General features: G+C 37.8%; 1 pseudogene; it reads left to right on the top strand.

The window, feature by feature from the left end:
* Positions 1-7,531: 7,531 nt before the first annotated feature.
* The window catches only part of LOC124896799, a 22,898-nt pseudogene continuing 20,392 nt past the window's right edge, over positions 7,532-10,037 (top strand).

Consider the following 10,037-nt stretch of genomic DNA (forward strand, 5'->3'; position numbering starts at 1 on the left):
GAAGTGTATTGGTGATCCATTTGTTGTGGTTCCTTTGGAAAGCACCAAAATTCAGAATAGCCTTTCTTATGAAGAAATCTCAGTTGAGATTCTTGATCACCAGATTTGTAGGCTAAGGAACAAAGGATTTCCCTTGGTCAAAGTTCTTTGGTGGAATTAGTCCGCTTAGGGTACCACTTGGGAAGAAGAAGTAGATATACGAACCAAGTACCCTCATCTCTTCTCTGTAAGTTCAGACTCATCTTAAGGTAACAAGATTTTCTTAGATTATCTCTTGTACATTCTCAGTTTCAGACATATAATCAATTTTATGTTATTACATGCATTCACTAACTAGTTCAGTCATGTAATCATGCGTCCAGCTATGCATATTTAGTATGAAGTGTCAGTCCCTCAGTATTCTCAGTTCAGTCAGTCTCATTCGAGGACGAATGTTTCAAAGGGAGAGATATTGTAATACCTTGTAAAATTCTAGCTCAATTCAGCTCACTAGTGCATGTCAAAGGGGTCCAAGACTTAGAAAATTTCACAAAGTGTTAAGACTTAGTCATTTCCAAAGCCCCTTAAACTTTGATGATTTTATTTTTGACCTTCCCGAGATTAGATCATTGATTTAAAAGTTGATTCATGTTTGGGATAGTCAATAATACATCTCGGGTGAGTTTCAAAATTTTTGGACCAGTGTAAGGGCATATTTGGACTTCCAAAATAGTAGCTTCATTGAGATAAGCCTGTGACGCCCGCTATAGTGCACCTTAGTGGAGCCCACAGAGCACACTCTAGTGCACCACATTAGAGCCCACGGCACCTGCTCTATCGCACCCCATGTTTTTCCAGCTTTTGATCTCGTTGTTTTTAAGGAAAATTGGGTCTTTCACCACCTAAATTCGTCCATAACACAAAATTAAAGCACCCAAGGAGTATTATTTTCCGGATAACTCATAATTTCTCTCCAAGAAAGTAACCCTCTCTCAAGAACAAACTCTAGCCTCCTTAAAATTCAATCTCAAATTTCAAGAAAGCAACTAAGAACTTCTACTAATTCATCAACTAAGGTATGTGGGCTTATGAACAAGGGCTCTCTTTTATCCTTGTGCCCAAATTGCATGATTTTAGGATTTAATTCATATGTTTTGAATTAGGGTTCATACCCAAGTATGTATGTTCTTAAAGCATATGATTTTCATGAGATCTAAAGCTTGAATATATAAGGAATTGCTTATGTCTATATTTTAGTTACATGATTTATATTATGAATGAGATTTTGATATCTTGACTTGTTATTTTTAAAGTATTTCAAGATTGTTATTGAGCATGAAGTGTTATTCTGAATTGACATGAATTTAAAGCATGGGTTTTTAGCCCCAAGTCTGAGTATTGAGACTTCAAGAAGATTATGCTTTTAAGTATTCTTTGATAAGATTATATCAAGATTTTACCCAAGAATTGATATTTTAATCCTAAGCTACTAAGATATGGAATCCACATTATTCATACAGTTATGATTTAAAATAAAGAGAAGTATAAATGGTTTTCATTATAAACCCAAAAGCTATTTCAGGTAGATTTCTTGAAGTCTAATAATATAAGTAAGAAAGTAGTATTTAGCACCAAGTTGGGTATGAGCCCAAGGTCGCATGCCCCAGAACTACTGTAACGCTCCAAAAATCTATCTGATAACGCTCAAACTACACTCTTGAATGGGTGTAAGTGATCGTTGTCTATATAAAATCCAACTAGGTTAGGGTCGAATCCCACAGGGAATAGGGTGTGAACTTCAATTTGTTTATGAAATACTTTACTGGTAGTTTACTGTTTCCGAAAATGGGGGTTTAAGTTTCACAGAGAGTCAATTGTCACTTTCAATATTTTAGTGTTTGTAACCAAGATAAATGGGAGACTAGAGTTATGTTCACCATGGGTTTTGGAAATAGATAGATACTAGGTAATGCTTAAGACTCTTGAAGTAAGTAGAAACAGCAGAATATCCCTGACGACGATACTATCTGACTTATCTCTCGACTTCACCAGACAATTTATTATCTAATTCTCTCGAACTTAGATAACTTATATATTTCCAATAGGATTTTATCTCATATTGATTAATCCAGTTACGGCATCAATCATTAAATAGAAGGTTGGTAGCTTCCGAGTCCTTGTTGATAATTCACGTCCTCTAGTTTATTTCTCTGTTAAAAGAAAATAAGCCTAAGGCATAACCCATTGTTTGCAACCAATAGATTCAAGTTAAAGCAATAGAATTTCAAGATGTCCTACTACTCTTTGAATCCTTTAAATACCTAGCATCATATCAAACCCTAATCCATAGATCCCATAACTCTGGCTAATAGAATTAGTCACTCATAATTTAATGAATGAAATAGCAAGTTGAATTCACGGTAATATGGATAAACATACTGATAGATGAAATCCAATAAGTATTTCTTCAATTAAATCACAAGATGGAAAACCACAATAGTTGATAAGTGTTTTGAAAGAAAAACAAGAAAAATATCTGATGAAAAAGATGAAGCAATTTTACGTGCTACCCTCCGAGTTAATTATCTGATAGATTATCGATCATCAAAATCCAAAAATGAATTGTTCGAAAAACCTAAAACAAGTATTTAAATAGTTAATTCTAAATATGGAAACAAAAATTAAGATTTTAGTTTTCTCTTTGGAATAGTCGACGACGATCTTGACGGTGTGTCAGACGTCTAACGACGTGTGCAAGATATCATCAAAGATTTCAGTGAATTTTTATCTTCTGAGTCTTCTGATGACAAATCTGACGGTGTGTCAATTAAGTGACGGCGCGTGAAAAATGTTGCCACATCTTCATTGGAAATCATCATGGTCTACTTCGAGTTCATGGCAATTTTGATGCCTCATCACAGTTGTGACGGTGCTTCAAAAAGGTCATCACACGTCACTTCAATTCTTCAAATTCTGCCTACGCTTGACGGTGACTTTGACAACCTTTCACATAGCTGACGGCGCTTTAGAAATGTCATCAGTTTTACTTTAGCTTATTTGCACCAGATTCTAACTAATTTATTCTTCCTTCCTTTTGTTTCCTCCCCTATCACTCACATCTGCATTAACATATTAAAAATAATCAAAACTAACAAAATTTGCTTAAGACTTTGCAATTATTCTAAGTTAAAATATAATACCCTGGGAAATTTTTCGTTGAAATTTTGTGAGTAAACGTGTTGGGTTCTATCTTCTAGAATGAATTATATATTTTTCATGAAGAATGTCATAGATTATGACACACCATTGTGTAGAGTATCGAATAATATTTCCAACGATATATGGATCATCCAAAACAGACACCCGAATGACGATTTATGAATATTCCGATCGAACCATGAATAGTAGTGAACAGTAAAACGTGCAAGAAAAAGTACAGAGGCCTGGCGTATTTTTTCTCAAAATTTAAATGATCATAACTCCTTGTACATAATGATCTGGGTGATCTAATATATATCAATGGAAATCTCTACGAGTCCTCTTTCCAATAAAATTGGTTTCATTCAATTTGTCTATCGGAGCAAAAAGTTATAATCAATCTCCTTCAGCCTATCAAAAGTGAATTTTTGGATCAACTTCAAACGATCATAACTCTTTGTACACAATGATCTAGGTGAGATACTATATATCAATGGAAATATATTGGAGTCCTCTTTCTAATGAAATTAGTTTCATCCAATTTGGATGTTGAAGTAAAATGTTATGGTTGATCTACTTCAGACTATCAAAACAGTCCATCAAAGGATAGATTCGAGAATTATTTAAATTTTAGGGGCGTTTTGGTCATTTTCCCTCACCCAAAATCCGTCCAAACCCTATATTAAAGCTTATTAGAAGCATTATATATTTTATTTCATCAAATTCCCTCAAAAAGAAAACCCTAAGCTCCTACATCCAACTTCAAGAACCTCAAAAGTTCACCATTAATTCTGCAAATTTATTCAAGATTCCAAGTTCCTAGTTCAAGAACTCCAAGAACCATCATTCAAAGGCACGATTAACATCTCAAAACTGAGTATCGATCTAAATTTCATCATTCAAGGTATGTGGAGTTTTTCAATAAGAACTCTCTTTCGTTCTTGTGCCCAAAAGTAATTTTCTTTACAAAGGCATGATTTTTATTTGATTTTTACGAATTTGAAGCATGAACCCATATCTTATGATGATTATTATAAAATCTTGATGTTTATGATTTTGAAAGATGAATTTACATGTGTGGAGATATAAAGCATGAATCTTGAATGATATTTATCATGATTTTGATATTTGGATCATGAATCCCCATTGGAAATTGTGTTTTTTTATTTTTGAGAAAGTGTGTGTTATAAGCATGTTGATGTTGAATATTTGAGATATTTTGAATGATTTGACCTTTTGGTTTTAATGGAGTTGTTTTGAACTCGAGTGTGAAAGAAATTCACAACATGGTTGATTTTGATAGATAGGAAGCATAATGGCTCCCGATGTATATTTATATATTACTAAAATTATTTTGTTATGGATTGTTTTTGAAATGATCTGAGTTAAGTCTGGAAGAAATCTTTAGAACTGAGTGGGAGGTATAAAGCGAACTTACTTCCCTAGAACTACGTGCCCTCTTAGGAGTGAGCCTGAGGCTGATTTATATAGTGATCACTAGTTTGTGTGGATTTAATATCGATAGTCCTACTCCGATGGCAAGGATAGGACGGCTCTCCCCAATGTGGGTTATACGTTGGACTCCATGTAGCTCACATGGTTTATGTCGGTTATAGGATCTCCCAGTGTGTGTGTGTATTTCCTTGTGTCTATGGTGAATGGTGAAGTGATTTGAAAGTGGAATTGTAAAAGTTATTCTTTCAAAAAATTTAAATGATATTTACATTATGAGAATTGATATTCTTGATGAACTGAAAGTGATTGAAAAATTATATGATGACTCACATGTGTTATTGTACTTATTCATCCTTTCATGATTATGATGATTTTCTTTGGGCTATGTGAGTCTTTCATACATCCTGCATATTTCTTATAAATATTTATGATGATGATGTTTATACAACTGCATACACCTCCATATACTCGGTTTCTTTCTATGGTACTGATCCATATCTTCAGATGTGGGCTGCATTTTCTCAGAATGTAGGTTCAGGTGCTCAGTTTTAAGTTCGACAGTGATTCTTTGGGCACGTTGTTCTACATCCTCTATTGTGGTGAGTCCTCATGTTTCAAGGACGTGATGTCTGATGTTGGTTTCACGAAATTGTTAACATTTGATAACTGAGTATGAGTCAGTTGGGGCATGTCTCAATGGCTCGCTAGTTTTATTGATTTTCTTAGAGGCTTGTCAAACTAGTATAGATGTTTGGAGTTGACTAATAAGTCGTATTTTGTTATCTTTTTGATATTCTTTTATTCTTCGATGATGATTACTCTGTTGATATTTGAGGGTTATTTATGGAAACCCCATTATTTTTGTTGAACTGAATAAAAATGGCTCAAAGGGTTAGCTTGGGGCTACTCGTAGCCTCAAGCACCGTGTGATGCTCTGGGACCCATTTTCTGGGGCTTTACAAACTTGGTATCCGAGCCTAAGGTTTTAAGGTATCCTAAAGTGTCTGACAAGCCGTGTTAAGTAGAGTCTTGATTATCGGTGTGTAGCGCACCACATCTATGAGAAAGAGGCTACAAGACATTTTAGGAAAAAGTGTGATTCTTTCTTTCAGAAGTCTATCGTGCTTAAAGTGTCTCTCTCTTCTATTGATTTGTGCTCTCCTCTTTTAGAAATATGCCTCCATGTTGAGCGAGAAGAAATAATGATGGTCAGCAACCTCAACCCGCTGACCCATTGAATGAAAATGTGTCTCATGCTGAATTTTGGGCAGCCTTTCAAGTGCTGGCCCAAGATGTTACTACAAATATTCAGGCCAACCCGACCCTGGCTCCATAGTAGTAGGGATTTAATTCAGCTGCTGCCAGGATCCATGACTTCATGCGGATGAATCCATTGGAATTCTATGGGTCCAAGTCTGATGAGGATCCACGGTTGTTTTTAGAGGAGGTGCGGAAGATTACTCAGGTGATGCATGTATCTGAGGAATATAGTATGGAGTTGGCTACGTATAGATTGAAAGACCTTGCTTATGACTGGGTTATTTCTTGGAGAAAAGGTAGAGGTAAGGGAGCTATCCCTATAACTTGGCAAGAGTTCCAGGATGCATTCCTGGATAAGTTTTTCCCTTTGGAGATGAGGTAGGCAAAAGTGAAGGAGTTTATGAACCTGTGACAGGGCTCTATAACTGTTAGGGAGTACTGTCTAAAGTTCAATCAGTTGGCCAAGTATGCTCCTGACTTAGTGGCTGATAATCGAGCTAGTATGAGTAAGTTTATGACTAGAGTGTCTAGTTATGTGGTTAAGGAGTATAGGTCTGGCATGTTGAATAGTGAGATGAATCTTTCTAGGCTGATGACTCATGCCCAATATATTAAGGCAGACAAGATTAAGGAGAGATATAGAATGAGAGGGAATAAAATAGCTAGGTTCGAGCAACATGGACAAGGTCAGACTAGATCGCATGGGGGGAGTCGCCCTCAGTATCAGGATTATTCGTCTATGCCAGCACCGTCATCTACTAGTGCTCTCGTGCTTAGAGGTAGGCAGGAGCAAGGTAGTAGGTCATATGCATCCAGGTCCCAGTACAGTGTTGGCAGTAAGCCAAATTGTCCCTTGTGTCCTAAGTGTGGTAGGGCTCATTTGGGTGAGTGTTAGGGTGAGAAGGGGGGTTGTTTTCGGTATGGTGACATGGGTCACAGAGTTAGAGATTGTCCACAGGATAGACAAGGGCATCGTGACTATCGCCCTCAGACCCAGACTCAGACTGTTAGTGCTCCAGTTCCAGCGACTCACCCAGCCCTAGCTCAGGGCACCTCTTCTAGCAATGCTATCGGGAAGCACCAGAATAGATTCTATGCTCTACTATCCCACCAAGAATAGGAGGACTCTCCCGATGTTGTTACTGGTATGCTTCGTATATTTCAGTTTGATGTGTATGCTTTGTTGGATCCTGGATCCAGTTTCTCATATGTTACATCTTTGATTGCTGTGAATTTTGAAATGAGTCTTGAGATTATTCCTGAGCCTATCCTAGTTTCTACCCCTGTGGGTAATTCGATTGTTGCCCAGAAAGTGTATAAAAAGTGTCCTATTACCGTTCTTCATAGAGTCTTGTTGGTTGATCTAATTAAGTTAGACATGATAGATTTTGATATGATTCTGGGTATGGACTGGCTGTATTTTTCTTATGCCTCTATTAATTGTCGGACCCGAGTGGTCAAGTTTTAGTTTCCAGGTGCATCCGTGTTTGAGTAGTTTGGGAATTTTGTGTCACCCAAGATTCATTTTATCTCTTACCTCAGAGCTAGAAAGCTTATTTCCAAGAGGTGTATTTACCATTTGGTCAGAGTCAAAGACACTAAGTCTGAGACTCCAACTCTCCAGTCTGTTAACGTCATCAATGAGTTTTCTGATGTCTTTTCGAATGATCTCCCAGGGATACCTCCTAATAGAGAGATAAAGTTCGAGATTTATCTTCTTCCCGATACTCAACCCATTTCTATTCCTCCTTACCGTATGGCCCCTACAAAACTTAAGAAGTTGAAAGAGCAACTCAAAGATCTACTAGATAAGGGTTTTGTAAGGCCCAGCATTCCTCTTTGGGGTGCTTCTGTGTTGTTTGTGATAAAGAAAGATGGCTCTTTTCGTATGTGCATTGATTACCGCAAATTGGATAAAGTCACCATAAAAAATAAGTACCCCCTTCTGAGAATAGATGATTTGTTTGACCAATTGCAAGGTGCAAGTTATTTCTCAAAGATAGACCTTTATTCCAGCTATCATCAACTCAAAGTTAGGGAGTGTGACATCCCAAAAACCATTTTTTGAACTCGTTATGGCCATTTTGAGTTTCTTGTTATGTCTTTCATGGACCTCATGATCGAGTGTTCAGACCATATCTGGAAATGTTTGTCATAGTATTCATCGATGATATACTGGTGTACTCCCGTAGTAAGGATGAACATTCTAATCATCTCCGAACTGTCTTGCAAACCCTTAGAGATCACAAGTTGTTTTCCAAGTTCAGTAAGTATGAGTTTTGGCTAAGGTCAGTTGCTTTTCTAGGTCATATCATTTCTTTCGAGGGTATTAGAGTTGATCCCCAAAAGACCAAAGCTATTAGAAATTGGCCTAAACCTATTTCTCCAACTAAAATCAAAGTTTCTTGGGTTTAGCTGGCTATTACCACCATTTTGTTGAGGGTTTCTCCTCTATAGCATCTCCTATGACTCGGTTGACCCAAAAGAAAGTGAAGTTCTTGTGGTCCGAATCTTATGAGAAGAGTTTTCAGGAGTTGAAGACTCGACTCACCTCAACCCCTGTTTTGACTTTCCCTGATGGTGTTGATGGTTTTGTGGTGCACAGTGATGCTTCGAGAGTTGGATTGGGTTGCGTATTGATACAGAAGGGTAAGGTGATAGCTTATGCTTCTAGACAGTTGAAACCCTATGAGAAAAATTACCCAACCCATGACCTTGAGTTGGCTGCTGTTGTGTTTGCTTTGAAAATCTGGAGACACTATTTGTATAGTGTCCATGTTAATGTTTTCACTGATCATAAGAGTCTGTAGTATGTGTTTACCCAGAGAGAATTGAATCTTAGGCAGAGACGATGGATAGAATTGTTAAAGGACTATGATATGAGTGTGTTTTACCATCCAAGCAAGGCCAATGTTGTGGTGGATGCCTTAAGTAGAGTGTCCATAGGTAGTGTTTTGCATGTGGTAGAAGGTAAAAAAGAGTTGGCTCGTGATATACATCTTTTGGCTAGATTGGGGGTTAGGTTGTTTGACTCTGCTGAAGGTAGTATAGGGGTTCAGAGTAGTACCGAATCCTCCTTGGTTTCGGAAGTGAAGGAAAAGCAATATTTAGATGCTAGTTTGGTCAGACTGAAGGAGTTAGTCAAGGACCAAAAAGTAGAGGTTTTCTCCCAAGAGGGAGATGGTGTGTTGATATTACAGGATAGATTGTGTGTCCCGAATGTTGATGATCTGAAACAGAGGATTATGGCTGAAGTGCGCGGGGCGCGATATTCTATTCATCCTGGTGCCACCAAGATGTACCGAGACTTGTGGGAAATCTATTGGTGGAGTGGCATGAAGAAAGATATAGCAGCATTTGTAGCTAAGTGTGCAACATGCCAACAGGTTAAGGTTGAACACCAAAGACCTGGTGGTATGATGCAAGAGTTTAGCATTCCCACCTGGAAGTGGGAAGAGATAAATATGGACTTTATGATTGGTTTACCTCCTTCCTGATGCCATCATGATTCCATTTAGGTTGTGGTTGATAGGTTGACTAACTCTGCTCATTTCTTGCCTGTTCATACTTTATATACTGCTGAGGATTACGCTAGATTGTATATCCGAGAGCTAGTCATACTGTATGGAGTTCCCTTGTCTATCATTTCGAATAGGGGTACTCAGTTCACTTCGCAATTTTGGAAAGCTTTTCAGAAGGGTCTTGGTACCCAAGTGCTTTTGAGTTCTATTTTTCATCCGCAGACCGATGGTCAGGCTGAGCGGACCATCCAGACCTTAGAGGACATGTTGAGAGCTTGTGCACTTGACTTTAAGAGAAGTTGGGATGATCAATTACCGTTGATAGAGTTTGCTTACAATAACAGTTTTCACTCTAGTATTGGCATGGCTCCCTTTGAAGCCTTATATGAGAGGAAGTGTAGATCACCCATAGATTGGTTCGAGGTGGGTGAAGCGGCTGTGAGTGGTCCTGATTCGGTATTTGAGGCTATGTAAAAAGTTAAGTTGATTAGGGAAAGGTTGAAAACTACGCAGAGTCATCAGAAGTCATATGCGGATGTTAGAAGGAGAGACCTTGAGTTTGAAGTTGGTGACCTAGTGTATCTGAAAATTTCACCCATGAGGGGGGTGAAGAGATTCGGAAAG

Source organism: Capsicum annuum, chromosome 3, assembly GCF_002878395.1.
Source record: "Capsicum annuum cultivar UCD-10X-F1 chromosome 3, UCD10Xv1.1, whole genome shotgun sequence".
NCBI lineage: Eukaryota > Viridiplantae > Streptophyta > Magnoliopsida > Solanales > Solanaceae > Capsicum > Capsicum annuum.